The sequence below is a fragment of the Saccopteryx leptura genome, chromosome 1 (genome assembly GCF_036850995.1).
Source record: "Saccopteryx leptura isolate mSacLep1 chromosome 1, mSacLep1_pri_phased_curated, whole genome shotgun sequence".
Lineage (NCBI taxonomy): Eukaryota > Metazoa > Chordata > Mammalia > Chiroptera > Emballonuridae > Saccopteryx > Saccopteryx leptura.
Genome location: NC_089503.1, coordinates 199,518,068 through 199,542,089, shown reverse-complemented (window position 1 = coordinate 199,542,089; position 24,022 = coordinate 199,518,068). Strand labels below are relative to the sequence as shown.

General features: G+C 44.7%; 1 pseudogene; it reads left to right on the top strand.

Moving 5' to 3' along the window:
- The first annotated feature begins 1,992 nt into the window (after window positions 1-1,992).
- The window catches only part of LOC136388201 (tigger transposable element-derived protein 1-like), a 29,426-nt pseudogene continuing 7,396 nt past the window's right edge, over window positions 1,993-24,022 (top strand).

Genomic DNA, 24,022 nt, shown 5'->3' with positions numbered 1-24,022 from the left:
AGGAGGACCCTGAGAGTGGGAATAGAGACATGTGGAGAGGCCCTGGTGAAGCTGGGGCGCTGAGTCCCTTAGTGCTGGAGACTGCTGTTTGTCAGCGGAAGAGACAGCCCCAGTCCCGGGGGAAGTCCGCTGGGGGATCGCCCTGCCCGGCCCGAGCGAATGGCGGCAGCTCTCCTCCAGCAGCTGCCACACAAAGTGATGCTGGTTCTCCCCAGCGCTGCCCACAACGTACCCTCGCTTCCAGACCTACAGCTGGACTCCTGTCCCAGCACAGCCCTAAGGAATGTGGCCAGATGTGCTCCATGAGGAGATGTGCTCCACTAGAACAGAACTACTTGAGTTTTCTAAGTGATACAGAAAGAAACCCAGGGAACAGGTGTGGGAATGGCTGGTGGGAGTGTGGGGTAATGTGGAAGAAAGACAAACCGAATCAGGAAGAATGTATGGACACGCGCTCAGTAAGCAGAGAGTCTGCATCTACGGTTCCAGCTCAGAGAGGCAGAAAGGGCTCTGACAGTTTGGTTGGGTGGTCGGCCTAAATACGGACCAGACAGAAGCCCATGGAGAGGAAATTGGAAATACCAGATGAGCCTTGGTTTAATGTAGAAGGAGGAATTCAATGGCTTGGGGAGACTGGAGTTTTCCTGTGGATTTGTCCTTTAAGACCTACTTGCCCACATGGGGACAGTAGAAGATTGGTCTTTCACCAATACTGAGAGAAACAAATTTGGGAGGGGTGCCCCCGAACGCCTGAGCTCTTTGATTGCTCTCCTCTGTGGGCCAGACCTCAGTGGGAACTGCAGTTCTGAACTGGGAAACGTAAACACATGGGCATCATGGGATCCTCGCGTGGCACTCAATGCCCAAAGTCAGGGTGGTAGAGCAGAGCTCAGAATAGCTCAACTCACACAGACCTATGAAGCTGGCTAGTGGATCCTGCTATTCCTGGAAGTGAAATAGATAGGAAACCCATGAAATTCTTACTTGATAGGTGTAAGCAGAAAAGTTCTAGATCAAATGAACAATTACTAATCTTCATTACAGGAGACCCAGGACATCCTTGTTTCCTACCAGTCAGAGTGGGGACTTAGAGAGGTCAGGTGATCAGTGGAGTGTTAGCTCCAGTCTGTCTCACAGAGGGACCATGGTATCCCTGAACTCATGGTTACTTTTCCTGTTCCAGAACCCTTACGGACTTAGCAGCTGACAGAACCACACACTGGTTCCTTGGCCTGTGGACCGAGGCCTACTATGGTGGGAGAGACCAAGTGGAAGCTACCAGAAGCATCTCTACCTGGGAAAAGAGTGAACCAGAGCGACACCCACCACGGTCCTAGAAGGACTGCAGGCATCAGTGCCACCAAGGCCTTAGACACAGGGGTGGTGACCCCTACCACACTTCCATCCAGCCCTCCCGGCTAGCTGCTTTAGGACACAGATGAACCTTGGAACATGACATTGATGACTGTTAACTTAACCAGGTGGTGACTCCAGTTGGAGGCTCTGTGCTGGACGTGGTCTCATTGTTGGAGCAGATTAACACTCTGGTTCCTGGCCAGCAGCCATGTGTTTGCTCAGTGCCCCCCTCCAGCCCTGGCACCAAGGACACCTTGGTTTCACCTGGCAAGGCAGTGGTGCACCTGCCCTGTCCTATCTCAGCGGTGAATTCACTCTTCAACCCCATGTCACAGTCTATTCTGCAGGGACCTGCATCGCCTCTCTCTTCCACAAGGTATCACACCGTTCTGTTACAGGGATGGCCCTATGCTGATTAGGCTTAGGGAGTAAGAAGTAGCAACTATTCTAGACTTATGGGTAAGACATTTGCATGCCAGAGGGTGAGAGATAAATCTGATAGAAGTGTAGGGGCCTCCAAAGTTTCTAGGGGTACAGTGGTGTGAGGCCTGCTGAGATACCACGTCTGAGGGAAGGGGTGCTATTGGTTCTGGCTCCTCCTACAACCAACAGAGAGGTCCAATGCCTGGTGGCCCCATGGACTGTGGAGGCAACGTGTCCCCCATGCGGGTAAGTTTTTGTGGCCCACGTGCCAAGTGGCCCAAAGAGCTTCTAGTTTTGAGTGGGGTCCAGAACAAGGTCCAGGCTGCTGCACAGCTGCTCTGCTCTGGGCCCTGTGAGCCAGCAGGTCCCCGGGTGCCCTGCCGCACTGAGAGCCGGTGGGGACGCTGTGTGGGGCCTCTGGCAGCGGCTACAGGGGAACCACACTGGGGACCCAGAGCAAAGCGCTGCCACCCCACCACGAACTACCCCTTTCTGAGAGACAGCCCCAGGGGCGCCCTGCATCTCAGCAGGGGCTGAGTGTGTAACCACGGCCACCAGCACCACGGGGTCCGAGTGGCCTCCCTGGGCTCTCGCTGACCCAGCAAGTCACAGCAGCGCTGTGCCCGCGCTGTCAGATGGCAGCGGGGTGCTCCTGATCTGGTCTGACAGCTTGCAGGCACCAGTCAGCCACATGAGGCACTGCCCAAATGTCACACGGTCCGCTGTCCCTCTCCCAGCCAGCACCGTGGCCTCCCGGGGGTTTCCTGCACTGGCCTCAATCACCAGGTTAGGCACAGGAACTCATAGCCACCTTGAGGTGATCACACTGCTCCAGTGTGAGGGGCTGGAGCACGGGAGGGCAGGTCCTGGCCTGAGGCCACTCAGCCCAGCTGGCTCCCAGCCGCCAGCTTGACATCAGCACCTCCATATCTGCTGACACTCCCCAGGCAAATGTGGGATCTGCCTTCAGTTCTGCTGTCATCTTTGTAAACATCTACTTCTTGTCTGGGAGGGGATGACAGTGAGGGGAGAGTGGGGACAGAAAGCAAGCCGTGTGTCCAAAAGTCACTGGAGCTGAATGGGATTTAGCCGGGTTAAGTCATTCTAAAAACCAACAGTAACAGAAAGGGGGACCTAGGAGATCTTACCTCTTTTATTTTTATTTATTTTATTTATTTTTATTATTTGTTTTAAAGAGTCAGAGAGAGGGATAGATAGGGACAGACAGACAGTAACAGAGCTTACCTCTTTTAGATGCAGAACTTTTAGGGGGAATACTGTTTATTTTTTACCCCAAATCCAAAATTTTTTAAGAGCTTAAGAAAAATAAATTTATAGTATTTAGAAACTTAATTTTCATCAGCAGCTTATTGCCCAAGTCTTCCTCCCTCCCACACTCACCATTGCTGTAATTCCAACCTTTAAACATGCAGTCTAACGTACAGAATGGTGACTGCAGTTTACGATACTGTATTTACACTTGACAGTTGCTAAAAGTGTCAGTCTTCAATGTTCTCACCATAACAGACAACAAGCATGTGGTGACAGGTATGCTAACACTCACTAGGGCGGTCATTCCGCAGGGTGTGTGTTTACACATCACCAGTGGTCCGTCCTCCGCCTACTCGGTCAGCCAGAGTCCCATGAGTGTGAACAGAAACTGCAACAGGCATCAGGATACAGCATTCACACAGCCCTTACCATGGTCAGAATACTAGTTCCTCAGATAATCAGAACTACACCATCTGTTTTCACAAAAGCCCAGGTCATATTAGACACAGGATTTTCTCAGAGATGCAAATGGACCCACTAGTCTCCCCTTTAAACACTGCTCCTAACAGGTAAGAACAAGGAAGAGATACCAAATATTGTATATAAGAGCAGAAATCAAACAGATATAAAGTGGACAAACTACAGATAAAAATCAATACATCCAAGCCTGACCAGACCACGCAGTGGTGCAGTGGATAGAGCAACAGCCTGGGACTCTGAGGACCCAGGTTTGAAACCTTGAGGTCGCTAGCTTGAGCGCGGGCTCATCAGCTTGAGCGCGGGGTCACCAGCTTGAGTGTGAAATCATAGACATGACCACATGGTCACTGGCTTGAAGCCCAAGGTCGCTGGCTTGAGCAAGGGGTCACTGGCTCAGCTGGACTCCCCAGTCAAGGCACATATGAGAAAGCAATCAATGAACAACTTAGGTGTTTGCAACTATGAGTTGATGCTTCTCAGCTCTCTGCCTTCCTGTCTGTCCCTCTCTCTCACACACACACACAAAAAAATAAACAAAAAAGCACCCAAGAGCTAATTCTTTCAAAAAATAAAATAAAATTAACAAACATCTAGATATAATGACCAAGACAAAAAAAGAGAAAATTCAAATTACCAAATTCGCAAATGAAAAAAAGAGATAGCAATACAGTTAAAAGGGTAAGTAGGAAATGTTATAAACAACTTTATGCCAAAAAATTGGACAACCAGATGAAATAGATAAATTTATTGAAAGACACAAATAACTAAAACCCTTACAAGATGAAATAAGAAACTGAGTAATAGTCCAAAACTACTTAAGAAATTAAATTCGTAATTGTAAACCTTCTTATAAAGAAAATTTCAGGCCCAATTTCTTCGCTGGAAGATTCTATTAAACATTTAAAAGAATTTCTTTGACAAAAGTGGAGAGCAGGGAATGCTTCCAAACTGATCTTATAAGAACAGCATTACTCTGATACCAAAATCAGGCACACATCACAAGAAAAATTATAGACCAACATCCACCTTGAACATAAATGCAAAAAGCCCAGAACTAAATATCGACAAATCAAAGCCTGCAATATATAAAAATAATAATACATCACAACCAAGTGAGGTATATCCCATGAATGCAAGGCTGGTTAAACATTCAAAAAACTAATTAATGTAAGTCACCATATTAACAGACTAAAGAAATAAATTATATGATCATGCCTAGAGATACAGGAAAAATATCTGACAAAATTCAACACCATTAACAATGAAAACTTTCAGATAACAAGGAATAGATGAGAAGGCCTTCATGTCAATAGAAGACATCTATCTATGAGAAATCTATGTCCACGGTCACACTTAACGGTGCAAGACTGCCTACCCTCCCCATGAGATCTGGAACAAGACAAGGACGTGTATACACTCTTCCCACTTCTGTTTGGTTTTTCTACCAGGCTTCTGAAGCCGGTGTGTTTCCCAAACGTCACTCCTTACCCAACGATCTTAAAAGCTTTTTGTCATCTCTTACTTAGCTCCTGTGCACCCACACTTTGGGGGTGGCTCCAACAGAAGAAACAAATCATACAGTGTCGGGAGCAGAGTTTCTTGAGGAGCGAGATGATCTGAAGGCGCCCGTGTGCCTAAGACCAGGAACCGTGTCAGTAGTGAGTAATCAGTTTGACTTGGCCGCGTTCCCCAGGAAACAGGATCTGAGAGGAAGTTTACGTGGAGGAACTTTTTAGGAGGTGCAATCCCAGTGCAGCAAGTGCATGGGGAGGTGGCGGGAGGCAGGGAAGGAGAGAGGGCAAATACAGTGTGTCCGTAAAGTCATGGTGCACTTTTGACCGGTCACAGGAAAGCAACAAAAGACGATAGATATGTGAAATCTGCACCAAATAAAAGGAAAACTCTCCCAGTTTCATATCTATTCAGTGCAGTTTGATGTGGGCTCACACACAGATTTTTTAGGGCTTCTTAGGCAGCTATCCCGTATAGCCTCTACAGACTCATCACTGACTGGTGGCCTACCAGAACGGGGTTTCTCCACCAAACTGCCGGTTTCCTTCAACTGCTTATCCCACTGAATAATGTTATTCCTATGTGGTGGTGCTTCGTTATAAACGCGCCGATATTCATGTTGCACTTTGGTCACGGATTCGAATTTAGCAAGCCACAGAACACACTGAATTTTCCTCTGTACCGTCCACATCTCGACTGGCTTGGCCGTGGGCTGCTCCGCTGTATACACGGTGTTACGTCATCATCTGCGCATGCACACATGCTGCCACATCATCCTACAGAAACTGGGAGGGTTTTCCTTTTATTTGGTGCAGATTTCACATTTCTGTCATCTTTTGTTGCTTTCGTGTGACTGGTCAAAAGTGCACCATGACTTTACAGACACACTGTACAAGTCGCTGCAGCTGGCCGTTGGCCTGTTTCACGAGAAAACACAAGCAACTGCTCAGTCACACCGGCTGTATTGCAAACAGGGGTGTTGGGACCACCGTGCTGCGGCACCATCCATCTGGAAAAGAATTGCCAGCGGGCACCTTGGCACCTCCCATGCCTAAGTGACTAGTTTGCCACGGGGCACACGAATGCCACAGGCTTCTTGGTTGCACCACCCCCTCTGCCCAGGCAGCTGCGGGGGAAGTCAGGCCCCTTGCCTTACAGGAAGGGGCTTCATCTGAGACCAGGGGGTGGGGGGGAGGGTGAGCCTCTGCAGGGCCGGTCAGATCCCTTCTGAGTTCACAGCAGGCACAGTGGTGCTGGGTGACGGGGTGACCGCAGTGGTGGCCAGGGCACGCCACGGACCAGCAGCAGGCTCCCGAGAGCACGCGGAGCGGGATTATCTGGGCAGGTGCGAAAACTGGCCCTGAGGTGTCTCCAAAGCACCAGTTGCTGCGGGCCACGTGCTGATCGCAGGAAATGCCCAGCGAAAGGTGACCTTGTTTTCTGAACTCCTTTGGGATACATGTTCTGAAAGATGTGTCACACACACCCTGCTGTTTATTGGCAACACACAGAAAAGAGCTGTGCCCTGAGTTTTCTCAAATGCTACGTGGAGCAGAATTTAACTGAACCTCAATTCACTGTCTGTGGCAGAAGCCTGAAGCCCTTTTTCCACTGAGACGCATCCCCAGGTAACGGACCTGAGTACCCCAGGCTCCCAGGGTCCACCAGAGATGGCTATGACTCCTGTGACCCATGTCCTCTCCCTCTCTCTCTTACTTAGGGACTGTCCACTGAGACAGCCACACATGAATGACCATTTAAAATAAATACATCATTTGAGGTGACTATCACCTTGCTCAGAGTGAAGTGCGGGGCTTACGCAGTTAAGCTCTGGAGTTCTTCGGAGGCCCGGATGCGTCTGCACTTCCTGTGGACACACATCCTGGCCTCTTGGGCTTCATTTATCTCGTCCACAAATCACGAACAATCATGACATCCACCGAATTCGGACTGTGAGGTCTCTGGGCTAGAACAGCACCTCGCATGCACTGAACATCCCACAAACATCAGCTGGTAGCAACAGCTCCTTTACTTATGCTTATTATTTGAAAATTCTTATGAATAACAAATGACTTCATTTAATCAGTGTGCTGCTGGTATTCAATTTGATTTGATTCTTTCAATGTAAACTACTTCTCCATAAGAAAGGTAGAAACTGTATATTTTGAATTTGCTACAATTTTTTTCTTTGGAAAAAAACCCCCTGAAAACCCATGCCATGTGTATAGTTCAAGTACCAACTTCAGCAAGGCATATTCCAGACCTGGAAGATCTGTGTTCTAATCCTCAGTAAGAGCTACGGGATTCAGGGTTCTTTACTAAAAAGGTGATCTAGAGTTCTGTTTACTGGCTTCATTATCAACAGGCAGGGCAAGCTGGAAACCGGAAACTATTAGAACCTGGGTCCCAGAAGCACCGATGGCAATGAGCTCGTGTACCCAGCAGGTGGGTGAGCGCGGGGTACGGTCAGACGTGTGGGCGCCAACAACAGGCTCTCTAAGTGGGTGTCTGTCTTTTTCAAGTGCTGTTTTCTTCCCAGACGTGAGCTCTCGGTTGTACTGCACACAGGAGGGCAGGAGCAGCCACGGTCGTGGGCCCCATTCACGCCCTTCCTTCTATGGGAGCAGCAGCTGCACAGAACTTGGGTCTGGCCTCTGTTCTGTCCCCCATGGCCTCTGCACTCAGTGTCCCGACGTTCCTGGTCTATCCACCTGGCCCCCAGCAGGTGGACAGCCCCCGTGGGCCCGCACCTTGCTCAGGGCAGCGTGTCCTTCTGCCAGTGTGCCCTCTAGCCCCTCAGTCTGCACGCCTCCCCCCTGAGGGCCGTCTGCTCCAAACCCTCCGGAAAGCCCGCAGACCCAGAGCGCAGCCTGAGAGCACTCCCAGCAAGGACGTCATTTCTCTCAAGTCTTGGGCTTGATCAGATTTATTTAATATAAAATAATGTCTTTAGTTATTTACAGGTTAAATGATCTACCCCCAAAGCTTCGAGTAAAATGCAGGCTCCTTGTGAATGTGAAGGGCTGGACCCACCACTTAGAAAAGCACAGCCCTACCCTGTCTGCTGTGGACCCCTCCGGCGGGGGTTTCTCACATAGTCATTGCGATCTCCTCTGGCCTCACGGGTCCCCGGCATGTCCCCTGCATCGGACTCCTGCACGCCCACGGCCTCATTCCTGCCTGCCTGCCTGCCCCAGGGACACATCCCTCTGAGCTGCGTGTCTGATCGCTGACCCGTGCTACGCTCACTTCTGCCTCTGAACCTTTGCACTGGTTCTCTGAAACATCACCTTTCTTTATTCTGTTTTCTCTTAAGCCTTCGAGGACCAACCCTGGCACCTCCTCCAAGAAAACTGCCCCACTCAGCAGTATCACCCTTCCTAAAATCCTCCCTACAACAATTTGTTACAATTTCCCATTGCTTCAAGCCTTTCTTTTATCTTGTCCACTACTTGGAAGGCAAGGACTCCCCTGCGTCTCCCACTCCGAGCAGAGAGGGCACTGGACACACCAGTGTTGGCATCGTCTCGAGTGCCGTGGGCCCAGCTCTAACCTTGCCCAGAACCCTCTCTGAAGTTACAATGGACACAAATCAGGGATAGTCAAGGGGCGCAGCATGATATTTTGACATATGCATAAGTTGTGAAGTGATTCCCACATCACGTCAATTAAAATCTCCCTCCCTCCACATGGTTACAATTATTTACCAGCATGAATTGAGTGCTTATTGTGTACAAGTCACTATGTGTAAGAATTTTCACATGAATAAACTTTGCAGATGTTACTGGTCTTGCCTGAACATTTGTCCTGACAAGAAGCTTCGTTCTTCACAAGGGGGCTTATCTTTGTTTCTGGACAGTTGTGCACGTTTTTCTTTATGAGTGTCTAAAACATGTCTTGTTTCCTGATCTCAGAGCTTCTGGGACAACGCAGAATCACTCTGCCATCTCTCCATCATGGCGGCCCTTTGATGTGCATGCCGCTGTTCTATTTTTACAGCTCCCTCCCCAGCACACAGTAAACCCTCATCTTCCGTCCCCTCCTCTGTGCATCCTCCTCAACAGCTTCGTGGTTTCCAGACCCTTCCTGATCTCGGTTGTCTTGTGAACACACCAGAGTGTGCCACAGGCCCTGGCACGCTGACGGTGGGCACCGCCACCTCTGATGAACAACAGGGTGCCATGACACTAGGTCCGGAGAGTGGCGTCTGCAGGGACACACAGGCCTGTCTCCGTTGCCTGCAGCCCTGCCCGCCAGTCTTGCTGGTCGTCTCAAAGTCAAGCTTGTTGGCAACAATCAGATAACACATTATTCTTATGTTATCAAGAAATGACTGGCAAAAATGCACTGAAGTTCCTCTCGGAGCACACGGACATCGGTGTGTGGCAGAGCCCACGGGGTGCCAGGCGTGTGGCTGTGAACAAACAGAGGCCATCCCTGCTATTAAAGAGCTCTCACTCTTTCTACAGAGAATGGCAGATAGTAAACAGGAACCAAGCAGATCAATTAATACACTCCCTCTAAAAGAAACAAATGAGACAGAGACGTGGAGTAAAAATGGCAGCCTGGCAGCAGGGCGGTGGGGAGGGTCTCCCTGCGGCAGCGACACCAGGCTGAGGTCTGAGGAGGAGAGAGCCATGGCCCGGTGACCCGATGGCCCATACACTGGGTGGGAGGTGGCCTCCAGGAAAAGAACACCCTCTGGGCCACAGCAGGGAGGGAGGCCTGGGTGTTTTGACCAAACAGAGGCCAGAGGGTGGGGGCAAGAAAAGACAAGACCAGAAAGGGAGGCAAAGGCAGGTCGGGAGCAGGCTGAACTGAGCCGTGGCCTTTGATTTAAAAACATCTTGGCTGCTAGAACCCCAGGGTAGCGGTCCAGGCTAGAGAGGACAGTGATGGCTCAGACCTGGTGGGGCTGAAGACAAGGCGATAATCTGAGCTTTACTATGAGGTGCTAATGACAGTTTGCTGACATATCACCTATCAAAAAAAATATGCGTGTATTAACGAATTCTATCAAACCAGAAAGAGGCATTTTCATGCAAACCATAAGCACATCAAATAAATAGATTTTTTGTTGTCTTTTAAACAATGCAAAGCAATCTATAGCAGTTTCTGTTTGCACTGGCAGGGAGCGCTGCTCCCGTTCTAGGCTGGAAGCAGCCGGCTGTATACGGTCTGAAAACACGAACAGGGAAGGGCCCTCCGGGCAGCCACGGGCAGCGCCCTCTGCTCCGTGGAGGCGACGGGGGCCCCGGGCTCTCTCTGGGACCACATGCTTAATCACGGGCTGTGATTCAGCCTTAGCTTCATAGTCCACGTTCCAGAAAGCAGATTTCTACTCGTTGTATGAAAGGACTTCCCCAGAATTAATTGCCTTTTCAGGAGGTGCACCTCAGGATAAGCGACCGGTCAGCAGGCCTGACTTCTCCACTCTCTACCAGGCCACTTAATTAGCCTCGTGGTGTCAAGAGGATGACTTGCTTTAGGGACTTGAGAAATAAAAGCTGCGTTTACTGGTTCTCAGGAAGGAAATTAGCATAATATCCCACAAACTAATGTTTAAAATGTGCTTGCATAATAAAGATCCAAAGAGAAATGCTAAGACAATGTAGTCCTTTTGCTAACAGATCAATTTTGTTGTCTTGGATAAGATTCTTGATTATTCTGTGACTCGATTTAACAAAACATTAAATAGTTATAAATCAATGGTTCTCTCTCCCCCTGTTGCCTGGTAGCAAAATAAAGTCTGAAAAGTCCCCAGAACTGAAAAGGAAAAGTGAGAGAAAGTACCTAATAGTCAAAAAGGGAAAGAAGGAATTATTCAAGCTCCTGCCAGTATGATGTAATCATGACTCAACGAGCAGAGAAAATCGATGAGTCAAAAGTGAATACTTTTTCACGTGAATAGAACGTCTCTGGCTCTGCTCACTAATTTCTAATCCCCTGAAGGGTTGCTGGATCTATCACACAGTGAGGATACAGATGTCACTGAGACACTGTGACCCCATCCTCATCCTGCCTAGTGATCTATGTCCTCAGGTGCACTCAAAAGAAAGCGAGAGCCTGGTGTCTACTCTTTAAAATGTGACCTCTGGATTGTTTTCATGAGTGGCTGTTCTAAGAAAGATCCCCAAGTGAGGGACATGTTAGCGTTGCTGAGGGCATCTCTCTTCCGGAGCCGGTCTCTCGGCCATGCTACACCTTGTTTTTTTCTACTGAGAAATGAGAAGAACAATAGAGCCTCAATTATCCCAGCTGTAATGTTTAAGTTATCAACTTAAGTGATGAGATACATTCTTTTTTTTTTTAATTTTATTTATTTATTTATTCATTTTAGAGAGGAGAGGGAGAGACAGAGAGTGAGAGACAGAGAGAGAGACAGGGAGAGGAGCTGGAAGCATCAACTCCCATATGTGCCTTGACCAGGCAAGCCCAGGGTTTCGAACCGGTGACCTCAGTATTTCCAGGTCGACGCTTTATCCACTGCACCACCACAGGTCAGGCTGATGAGATACATTCTTGAAACTGTTTTATGTTGGTAACATATTATTGATAATGTTAGTGACAATACATAATAGCTAATATTGATCTAACATTCTTTCACACCTGTGGTCACAAACTCAACTTCCATGCGAATGCTCGTAATTCTCAATGACCACTTAGCCCTTACCACAGACTCTCGTGCCTCTTCCTCCAACATCCTCAGTCCATGACCGTGACCTTCTGTGTCTGTCGAGTTCAACATGTCTGCCCCCACACAGCCTCACAGTTGTGCCCTGGCCGTGCCTCTGCCTCTCTGTGCCCGTTCGCACCCTCTCTCGCGCCCCACCATCAGCGCTCGGGCACAGCGACAGGCTCAGTGCCGTGTCTGTGTGTCTGCTCACGCTGTCTCCCAAGCACGGAAGGCCCTTGGCTCAGCACAGGCAAATGCTAGTCATCCTTCCAGCCCTCAGCTCCATCCCCCAAATGTCTGTACCCCCTGGAGCTAACACACATCTCATCTGGATCAATTTGGAACTTCATTATAGTGTCCTTACAATGTTTTCCCTGGTTCTCAGTAAAAACCTAACTTACCCAACCGAAGTGGAGACTTCTGGAGATTAAGGTTATGTCTATGGCTTCTTGCATGTCTCCTATGGAGCCTGTCACTGCCATACACAGATCGGGGACCCCTCAGCACCGCTGGACTCTAATGGAATCGCCACTTGTGTTAGTTCTTTTGGAAGCAAACTTAGAACAAGCCATGGAGCTGCTATGGGCGTGGCAGAGACCGTCTCCGCAGTTCCCTAAAGCCCCTCGTGATAACTAGCCCTGAACGGTTTATCCCACACGCCAGACCCCACACAAGGCCAAGCACAAGGGACACTCCCCAGAGCCTGTTCTTGTCTGCATCTTGCAGATGGGAAAACAGAGAGGTTAAGTGATGTCCCTCGGGAGACAGGGCTTGCAGGTAATGTCAGTTCTCCCTGTTGTATTACACACTGCACTTACTCAACCAGCAATGTAACAGAACAGTCTGGGCCTGCTTCATTTCTTATCTGGACTCTTCAGAACTAGAAGTCACAAACTGGCAGTCCATAGACAAATCTGGCCACCAAGTTTGTTTTATTTGGTTTACATATGTAAAAGCAGACATTTTAAAGCAAATAATTTTACACGAAAAGTTGGATTCCTCTCTAAATTTGAATGAATTCAAGTGTTCAAATCAATCATTTGACTGAGAACCGAATAAAGTACTAGAAGAAAGCACATGTTGATGCTTGCACACGTGGGGACTGCGGGAGGCCTTGCTAATCAATACACGAAGTCCAAACATAAAACATTTTATGTGAAAATCAAAAATATCTACTTAGTGGAAAGAGAGACAGAGGAAGGAAGAGGAGGAAGAGAAGAAAATGAAGATGTCAAAAGACAAACTAGGAAATATTTTAAATACGTAAGGAGACAAATGCTAAACTATCCATAAATACAAAAAATACATCAAAATCTATATGAAAATGATTAAATTCCCAATTCAAAAAGATGATAAAATTAGGAATCCACAGAAGAAAAATACAAGTGGTCAAATAAATACATGAAAAGGTGATGTAATTTAAAAACAATGAAAGAACTTCAAAGCAAAATAACAAGATACACTTTTCACCCATCACACAGGCAAAAGCTAAAATGATACATAATAGCTAGTACTGGCAAAAGTGCAGACAAAGGAGCACTCTCCCCCAGGAGGCTGGAAAGATGAAATGGTACCCTCTGTCAGAGAGCGTCTGACACCAGTCCTTACCATTTAAATACGCCTGTCCTTTGACCTGACAAGGCCACTTCAAGGGACTGATTTTATATGTTTGGCCAAAGATGTGTGCATAAAAAGTGGTTGTAGAATATTTGTCAAAATGAGAAAATGAAAACAAATTTAAATGTCTAAACCAATAGAAATATTAGATAAATAAATTGTGGTACAGACACACAATGAAATATTAAGAAGTCCTGGGAGGGAAATGATACTAAGATATGAAAAGAATTATATAGCACACTATTAGATAAAAAGTATGTATGCATATTAGGATCCTATTTTTAAATAGTTATATATTTATATGTGGGAAAATTCTAAAAGAATATACACAAGCGATTAACAACAACCTTCTCCGGTGGAATTATTATTATTATTATTATTATTTTATTTTTATTTTTTTGTATCCTGCATGTGCCCGACCGGGATCCACCCAGCATGCCCGCCAGGGGGTGATGCTCTGCCCATCTGCGGCGTTGCTCTGTTGCAACTGGAGCCACCCTCAGCGCCTGGGCCAACTTTGCTCCAATGGAGCCTTGGCTGCAGGAGGGGAAGAGAGAGACCGAGAGGAAGAAGAGGAGGAAGGGTGGAGAAGCAGATGGGCACTACTCCTGTGTTGGCCAGGAATTGAACCTGGGACTTCCACATGCTGGGCCGATGGTCTACCACTGAGCCAACTGGCCAGGGCCTCTGGTGGAATTATTTTAAATATTTCTGTATTGACTTTTTTTTACTAGCTGTCTCTCTTTCTGTAAACGCCCTGCTCCCCCCAAAAAAGGATACCGATATGTTATGCTTTCTTTAGTATCTGCTTTGTCCTGATTTCTCTCTCAGGAGTCATTGCAGGAGACCAGACTGCTGGGCCATCTGCAGAAGTGACTCAGCTATTCCCCCTCTCTCCTGGTGAATCTGAGACCCCCATGCATTTGTCTATTTGCCCTCAGGCACACAGGGGGAGGAGCTGCCTCCAGTCCAGCAGGTGCTGTCTTCACTCAGGTTCGAGGGGATGATATCCAGTGCGTGTCCCTCAGGGACAAGGCCAGGATGTGTCACACAGCCTTGGGCAAATCACTGACTGTTGCCTAACCTCGGAGTCCTTCACCACATAAGTGTCATGATCATCTCTTGTTATCTGAGTGGCTGTAGAGAATACATGACAACATACGAGCCCAGCACCTGGTAAGAACCCATGAAGTGTTGTTATTACCTCCACTTGTTATCAACTGTGCCTTTGAGGGTCAGGACTTAGCTTATGGTATAGTCACTGCATTTTACTTAGTTCAGTTTTCTATATAAATGTGCATCTAATAAATATTTCTTTTTTTTTATTTTTATAATAATTTTATTTTTTTAATGGGGCAACATCAATAAATCAGGATACATATATTCAAAGATAACAAGTCCAGGTTATCTTGTCGTTCAATTATGTTGCATACCCATCACCCAAAGTCAGATTGCCCTCTGTCACCTTCTATCTAGTTTTCTTTGTGCCCCTCCCCCTCCCCCTTTCCCTCTCCCATTCCCCCCTCCCCCTTGTAACCACCACACTCTTATCAATGTCTCTTAGTTTCACTTTTATGTCCCACCTACGTATGGAATAATGCAGTTCCTGGTTTTTTCTGATTTACTTATTTCGCTTCGTATCATGTTATCAAGATCCCATCATTTTGCTGTAATTGTTCCGATGTCATCATTTCTTATGGCTGAGTAGTATTCCATAGTGTATATGTGCCACATCTTCTTTATCCAGTCTTCTATTGACGGGCTTTTTGGTTGTTTCCATGTCCTGGCCACTGTGAACAATGCTGCAATGAACATGGGGCTGCATGTGTCTTTACGTATCAATGTTTCTGAGTTTTTGGGGTATATACCCAGTAGAGGGATTGCTGGGGTCATAAGGTAGTTCTATTTTCAGTTTTTTGAGGAACCACCATACTTTCTTCCATAATGGTTGTACTACTTTACATTCCCACCAACAGTGTATGAGGGTTCCTTTTTCTCCACAGCCTCTCCAACATTTGCTATTACCTGTCTTGCTAATAATAGCTAATCGAACAGGTGTGAGGTGGTATCTCATTGCAGTTTTGATTTGCATTTCTCTAATAGCTAAAGAAGATGAGCATCTTTTCATATATCTGTTGGCCATTTGTATTTCTTCCTGGGAGAAGTGTCTGTTCATATCCTCTTCCCATTTTTTTTATTGGATTGTTTGTTTGTTTGTTGTTGAGTTTTATGAGTTCTTTGTATATTTTGGATATTAGGCCCTTATCTGAGCTGTTGTTTGAAAATATCATTTCCCATTTAGTTGGCTTTCTGTTTATTTTGTTATCAGTTTCTCTTGCTGAGCAAAAACTTCTTAGTCTGATGTAGTCCCATTCATTAATTTTTGCCTTCACTTCTCTTGCCTGTGGAGTCAAATTCATAAAATGCTCTTTAAAACCCAGGTCCATGAGTTGAGTACCTATGTCTTCTTCTATGTACTTAATTGTTTCAGGTCTTATGTTCAGATCTTTGATCCATTTTGAGTTAATTTTTGTACAGGGGGACAAACTGTAGTCCAGTTTCATTCTTTTGCATGTGGCTTTCCAGTTTTCCCAGCACCATTTATTGAAGAGGCTTTCTTTTCTCCATTGTGTGTTGTTGGCCCCTTTATCAAAAATTATTTGACTATATATATGTGGTTTTATTTCTGGACTTTCTATTCTGTTCCATTGGTCTGAGTGTCTATTTTTCTGCCAATACCGTGCTGTTTTGATTGTCGTGGCCCTATAATAGAGTTTGAAGTCAGGTATTGAAATGCCCCCAGCTTCATTCTTTTTCTTTAGGATTGCTTTGGCTATTCGGGTTTTTTTATAGTTCCATATAAATCTGATGATTTTTTGCTCTATTTCTTTAAAAAAACATCATTGGAAGTTTGATGGGAATTGCATTAAATTTGTATATTGCTTTGGGTAATATAGCCATCTTGATTATATTTATTCTTCCTAGCCAAGAACAAGGTATATTCTTCCATCTCATTATATCTTTTTCGATTTCCCTTAACAATGGTTTATAGTTTTCATTATATAAGTCCTTTACATTCTTTGTTATGTTTATTCCTAAGTATTTTATTTTTTTGTTGCAATCGTGAAGGGGATTATTCTTTTGAGTTCGTTCTCAATTGTCTCATTGTTGGCATATAGAAAGGCTACTTACTTCTGTATGTTAATTTTGTATCCTGCGACCTTACTATATTGGCTTATTGTTTCTAGTAGTCTTTTTGTGGATTCTTTGGGGTTTTCGATGTATAGGATCATATCATCTGCAAAAAGTGATACCATTACTTCTTCTTTTCCGATATAGATGTCTTTTATTTCTTTGTCTTGTCTGATTGCTCTGGCTAGAACCTATAGTACCACATTAAATAAGAGTGGAGAGAGTGGACAACCCTGTCTTGTTCCTGATTTAAGGGGGAAAGCCTTCAGTTTAGTGCCATTTAATATGATGTTAGCTGATGGTTTATCATATATGGCCTTTATCATGTTGAGATATTTTCCTTCTATACCCATTTTGTTGAGAGTCTTAAACATAAAATTGTGTTGTATTTTATCAAAAGCCTTTTCTGCGTCTATTGATAAGATCATGTGGTTTTTGTTTGTTTTGTTGATATGGTGTATTACGTTAACCATTTTACGTATGTTGAACCATCCTTGAGATTCTGGGATGAATCCCACTTGATCATGATGTATTATGTTTTTAATATGTTGTTGTATTTGATTTGCTAGTATTTTGTTTAGTATTTTAGCATCTGTATTCATTAGAGATATTGGTCTGTAGTTTTCTTTTTTTGTGCCATCCTTGCCTGGTTTTGGTATGAGGGTTATGTTGGCCTCATAAAATATGTTTGGAAGTATTGCTTCTTCTTCAATTTTTTGGAAGACTTTGAGTAGAATAGGAACCAAGTCTTCTTTGAATATTTGATAAAATTCGCTGGTATAGCTGTCAGGGCCTGGACTTTTATTTTTGGGGAGGTTTTTAATGGTTTTTTCTATTTCTTCTCTACTAATAGGTCTGTTTAGGCTTTCTGCTTCTTCTTGACTCAGTCTAGGAAGGTTGTATTGTTCTAGGAATTTATCCATTTCTTCTAGGTTGTTGAATTTAGTGGCATAAAGTTTTTCATAGTATTCTACAATAATTCTTTGTATATCTATGGTGTCCGTGGTGATTTCTCCTCTTTCATTTTGGATTTTGTTTATATGAGTTCTTTCTCTTTTTTCCTTGGTAAGTCTTGCCAAGGGTTTGTCAATTTTGTTGATCTTTTCAAAGAACCAGCTCCTTGTTCTATTAATTTTTTCTATAGTTTTTCTGTTCTCTAGTTCATTTATTTCTGCTCTGATTTTTATTATCTCCTTTCTTCGGCTGGTTTTTGGGTTGTCTTTGTTCTTCTTTTTCTAGTTCCTTACGGTGTGAAGTTAAGTGGTTCACTTGGGCTCTCTCTTGTTTGTTCATATATGCCTGAAGTGATATGAACTTCCCTCTTATCACTGCTTTTGCTGCATCCCATAGATTCTGATATGTCGTATTGTCATTTTCATTAGTCTGTATATATCTTTTGATCTCTGCGCTTATTTCTTCTTTGACCCATTCATTTTTTAGAAGTATGTTGTTTAGTTTCCACATTTTTGTGGGATTTTTTTCCTCTTTTTTGCAGTTGAATTCTAGTTTCAAGGCTTTCTCATCAGAAAATATGCTTGGTACAACTTCGATTTTTCTGAATTTGCTGATGTTGTTTTTGTGGCCCAACATATGGTCAATTCTTGAGAATGATCCATGTACACTGGAGAAAAATGTATACTCTGTCACTTTGGGATGAAATGTCCTGTAGATGTCTGTCATATCCAGGTGCTCTAGTGTTTTGTTTAAGGCCACTATGTCTTTGTTGATTCTCTGTTTGGATGACCGATCTAGAGCCATCAGCGGTGTATTGAGGTCTCCAAGTATGATTGTATTTTTGTTAGTTTTTGTTTTAAGATCAATAAGTAGCTGTCTTATATATTTTGGTGCTCCTTGGTTTGGTGCATATATATTAAGAATTGTTATGTCTTCTTGATTCAGTGTCCCCTTAGCCATTATGAAATGGCCATTTTTGTCTCTGAGTACTTTTCCTGTCTTGTAGTCAGCATTATCCGATATGAGTATTGCTACACCTGCTTTTTTTTGGATGTTATTTGCTTGGAGTATTGTTTTCCAGCCTTTCACTTTGAATTTGTTTTTATCCTTGTTACTTAGATGAGTTTCCTGTAGGCAGCATACAGTTGGATATTCTTTTTTAATCCATTCTGCTACTCTGTGTCTTTTTATTGGTGAGTTTAATCCGTTTACATTTAGTGTAATTATTGACACTTGTGAGTTCCCTATTGCCATTTTATATCTTGCTTTCTGTTAGTTTTGTGTCTTGTTTGATCCTTCTCTTTCGTTTTTCTATCTTTTGTTTTTATTTGGTTGTATTCCATACATCTTTCCTCTGTTGCTATCTTTTTTATCTCATGTGTTTCTGTGGTGGTTTTTTCAGTGGTGGTTACCTTTGAGTAATGAAAAGGGTCCCTACCCTGTTCATTGTAGCAAACTATTTTGTGAGTACTTTTGCACTCCATCATCCTTTGCTACTGTTAATCTCCATCTTCTCCCCCCCTTTCTTTTTGTTGTTGTCACAGTTTAAATTTGGTTTTATTGTGTTCTTCTTGGAGCTTTTACTTGTGGCTCTGTTTTTTTTTCTTCTTTGTATCTGATTGGAGAACCCCCTTTAGTAATTCCTGGAGTGGGGGTTTTCTGATGATAAATTCCCTCATCTTTTCTGTATCTGTGAATGTTTTTATTTCTCCTTCATATTTGAAGGATAGCTTTGATGGGTATAGTATTCGTGGCTGAAAGTTCCTCTCTTTCAGGACTTTAAATATTGGGGTCCACTCTCTTCTAGCTTGTAGAGTTGCTGCTGAGAAATCTGGTGATAATCTAATGGGCCTTCCTTTATATGTTGTATTCTTCTTTTCCCTGGCTGCCTTGAAAATTTTTTCTTTGCTGTTGGTTTATATCAATTTCCTTATGATATGCCTTGGAGTAGGTTTGTTGGGGTTAAGAAAACTCGGAGTTCTGTTTGCTTCTTGAACTTGAGGCTTTAGTTCTTTCCACAGGCTTGGGAAGTTCTCATCTATTATTTGTTTGAGTATGTTCTCCATTCCATTTTCTCTCTCTTCTCCCTCTGATATACCTATTATTCTTATGTTATTCTTTTTGAAGGAGTCAGATAATTCTTGTAGGGTTATCTCATTTTTTTTTATTTTTGAGTCTCTTTCTTCTTCTCTCTGTTGTGCCTCAAGTTGTTTGTCTTCTATTTCACTAATCCTCTCTTCTATCTGACCTGTTCTATTAGCTAAGCTTGTTACTTCGTTTTTCAGCTCGTGAATTGAGTTTTTCATCTCTGTTTGATTTGGTTTTATAGTTTCAATTTCCTTGGTAATATATTCTTTGTGTTCATTGAATTGTTTTCTGAGCTCCCTAAATTGCCTTTCTGTGTTTTCTTGTATATCTTGGAGGATTTTTAGGATTTCTATCTTGAATTCTCTGTCATTTAGCTCCAAGGTTTCCAATATATTAAATTTTTTCTCCATAGATTTTTCCTCATCTAGCTGTGTTACCTCTCTTTCTTTTGTATCCATGATATTTGATTTTCTCTTCCTTAATGGCATCTGAGGGTGGTTTTGTTGATAGTATTAATGAGATTTAATAAAGAATAAAAGGTTAAAAAAATAAAAAATGGAAAAGAGTTGTTTTTTTTAAAAAAAATTAATAATGAAATAAAGAAAAATAAAATAAAATAAAAATTTTAAAAAAAGGAAATTATTCCCCCCTCCTTTTTTCCTCTCCTCTCCTCTCCCCTCTTTCTTGAGCAAATCTTGTGGTGAAATGTGAATTATAACAAACAATGCCTGTAATGGAGGGCCTGAATTGGGGAAAAGTAATAAAGGGGCAAAAAAAAAAGAAAAAAGAAAAAAGAAGGGGGTATGGACCCACAAAAAGCAAATAAGGAAAAAATTTGGGTCAAGAATAAAATGATTTGCTTTTAGGTGTTGGTTGATTAAGAGTTATGATGAGAGGAATAAGAGGAAAACGGAAAAATGGGGGGAAAAATTAAAAAATTACTATTGTATTTAGTGGAACAAGAACTAGATAAAATGGAGAGCCAGGGATGGGAGCACTGCTAGTGAGTTAAAAAGGTGAAGTAAAAACCCCCCAAAATGCCACAAACATAAGTTTGAGTCCCAGATAAGATAATTTGTTTGTTATTGAGGTTTGAATGAGAGGAGATGTAAAGGAGAAAAGAAGAAACTAATATAGAGGGAGAAAAGAAAGAGAGAGAGAGAGAAAAAAAGAGGGAACCACTAAAAGAAGAAAAAAGATAAAAGAGGAGAGAGAGAGAGTTAAGGGTTTTGGAGTGCAACCCTCATAGAGAGAAAGGAAGAGGAGAGAAAAGATAATGGGAGATGTAACACTTATGGGTAGTGTAGTTCAAAGGAGAGGAGAGAGTAAGACCGGCAGAGAGTTAATCGGCCAAAGTGGAGGAGGAAAAAGAATATCAAGAATGAAGGTAAGAGAAACAAATGAACAAATATAATAAAATGGGATAGGTTATAAAGTCTGCAGATTATTCTTGATTTTGAGAGGTTATCTTCTTGCTTTTTCTTTTCTCTCCCTCTTCCTGGTTGGTGACTCTGTACCCCGGGTTCTGCCCCTTTGGCACGCTCAGGTAGAGGTTTGCAGTTGATAAGTCTCTATGGCGATGTCATGTATTGTGCTTTAGTCTCATTGGCAGTCGAGGCTCATTAGCATTTATAGGCTCCGATAGTGAGAGAGTCTGTGTTCCTGGAGCCTTTCTCCTAGTCTTTCCTTCCTCAATTAGTAGCCTAATAATCCAGCTATGGGGTTGCTGCTGCCTCTGCCTGGATAGTAAGAGGCTCAAAGAGCTGGCAACTCCCCACTCTATTTCCACTCAGCACAGGGCTCTGGGTAAAGCTCAGTCAGTCAGAGCTGCTAGCATAATCAGGCGGGGTTTCCGCCCACTCAAAGACCTCTGGCTCTGCCACTCTGTCCGGTAACACAGGCGGGCGCCCACTTCCGGGGCGCTTGGAGGAAACTCTCGCTCACTATCTGCGCACGCAGACCAGGATATCCGGCCAGCAGTCTCACGCTCTGAGTGAAACCCCGAACTGCATGGAAAAGTTCCAGCATTGGAATTGGCTCTTGCTCTGTCCCCGTGCGCGGCTTTTGCAAGGCACTGGGGCGGCCCGAGATTCCGCTTTGGCCCACACAAAGGCCCCTGACTCTGCCCCTCTGTGCGATAACACGGGCGCGCACTGCCGAGGCACTCGGAGGAATCTCTCGCTCACTATCTGCGCGCGCAGACCAGGATATAAGGCCGGCCGCGTTTCCCTCTGAGTGAATCCCCTACCAGCACGGAAAAGTTCCACCGTTGGAATTAGTTCTCACTCCCTCCCATGTGCGGCTTTCTCAGGGCACTGGGGCTGCCCAGAGATTCTGCTTTCAGCCCACAGAAAGGCCTCTGACTCTGCCTCTCTGTGGGGTAACACAGACACCCATTCCCGGGGCTTAGGAAGAAATCTCTCGCACGCCGACCAGGAGATCGGGTAAAATGGCTGCCCCGCTTGTCTTTCTTTGTTTGGGTTTGGCGCGAGTGTTAGCTTGTATTGCCCGGGTTGCCACAGGATCAGTTTTTCCTCGGCTTGGATCTCCGTGCCACATCCTGGTTCGGCCGTTTGTGCCGCGGCCTGGATCTATTCACCCCCTTTGCCCGCCTCAGTTTCTATATTCACGGATCCCAGAGAAAGCCGCCCTGTTTAGGTTAGTGAGGAAGGCGGAGCATTTCTTACTCCCTATTTCTTTCGGGGTTTGGTTATATATTTAGCCAATTTTTCGCTCGACCATACCTTCAGGTGTATTGCGAAATGTCTGGAGGCTCCAAGGATAGGTTTTTCTGTTTCTGGTTGAAGATCTTGTTGAGTTTGGGGGGAGATTTATCGGTATCGCTTCCTACCCACCATTACTCTTACGTCATCTCCATAATAAATATTTCTTGATAGGCATGGCCACAAAGCTCTGAATGATTCCTGCCTGTGTCAGTTTGAATGAACAGTGAGCTTTTTCACATTTTTCAGTTTGGAGAATGCTTTTACAGGCGGGCCCTACGAAATGTCCCTCTAATCTAAGATTTATACATGAAGAGCTGGAATTGCCCGGGACTGATGAGTAGCGCTCTGGGAACGAAGGGAGGGGGGCCTCACGGTGCAAAGGTAAATCTCTGGCAGGCAGAGCAGGGGAGGAGGGGAGAGAGGAAGAACCTGTGTTTGCATAAACCCAACCCAATCTTCCTTTCAGTTTACTCATCGTGATTTCACTAAAGATAAGAAATAGACCTGTCTACTGACTAACCAGCCTCCTGAAGAAAAAAAATTAAACACCATCTTTTCAGGTTTGAAATCTTCAAAAGGTTTTGTAGTTTAATGACTCCTGTCAAAAGAACCTCAAAGAAAGATAAGGGTAGTCCTAATCTACCAAGCCTTTTAAGAACTGGATTTTAAAACCCTCTTCGTGACTGTGTGCAGGAGACACACACCTTCTGGCCTGACTAAAAAGATGTTACAAGTGAGGAACTGGCCAGGGGTTCCTGATACAATCAAACCATCTGGGGTTTGTGATTCAAGAAGGAATTTCACATCCTCCACAGCAAACATCCTTGCCTTTGGTGACTGCCTTTAGTGTTAATGCCATTAAAAACGGAGCTTTGGAGAAAGTGTCATTTGTGAGTGTGGAAAAACAAACTGCTTGCTCATCCTCACTGGGCGAAGGAAGGTCTGAGCGCAGCCGCTGCGGCACGCCCCTCCCCAATGCTCAGTCTTCCCCGGGGAAAATACGGAAAGTCACACAGGCAGTCATTTGAATGAAGGTGGGAAGACTGAGGCCTGGGCAGATGTCTCCATCACTTCTGCATGTATTATCAAGTGGATGTGAATAAACACTCTAGATTCCGAAGGTAAAATTAATGCCAGGACTTCAGCATTTTATTTTTCCATTATATCAACTCTCTAATCAACCTCCACTTCCCTCTGCAGAAGAGGAAATACATACCACTGTTTGATACAATGCTTTGTAACCTGTTCAACTTTGCCATTTCTTTTTTCAAGGGTTTAACTTTAAAAAAAAAGTCCACATGCTCATGACACTGTCAGAATCTGAGCTGAAAATGCACTATGCATACTCCAGGGCAAAAAGTTACATTCGATTGGAAGAAAATGGTTCTTTGTAGGCGCATATCAAGGTTATTACAAACACCGCCACTGCAGCCACAGAAAGCTGTGTTGGTCCCATTCACAACACGCAGTGGGACCACCTAGGACCTAAGCTAATCCCCACATCCCATGGCCAGGCAGCCAAGGACTGTGGCCCTGGAGGAAGGCTGGGCCTGTTTCCTGGCCCCCTCACCCTCCTCCACCCACGAGGAGACAGCTCAGAGGGGGGCTGAGGGCAGAGGAAAGGAGGCCTCTGGCAAAGGTTGGGCTGGAGAAGGCATGTCTCTGCCAGCCTAAGAGCTCCAGCCAGAACTGTCAGGAGGGCCGGGCCAGCCAGGAGACTGGGGTC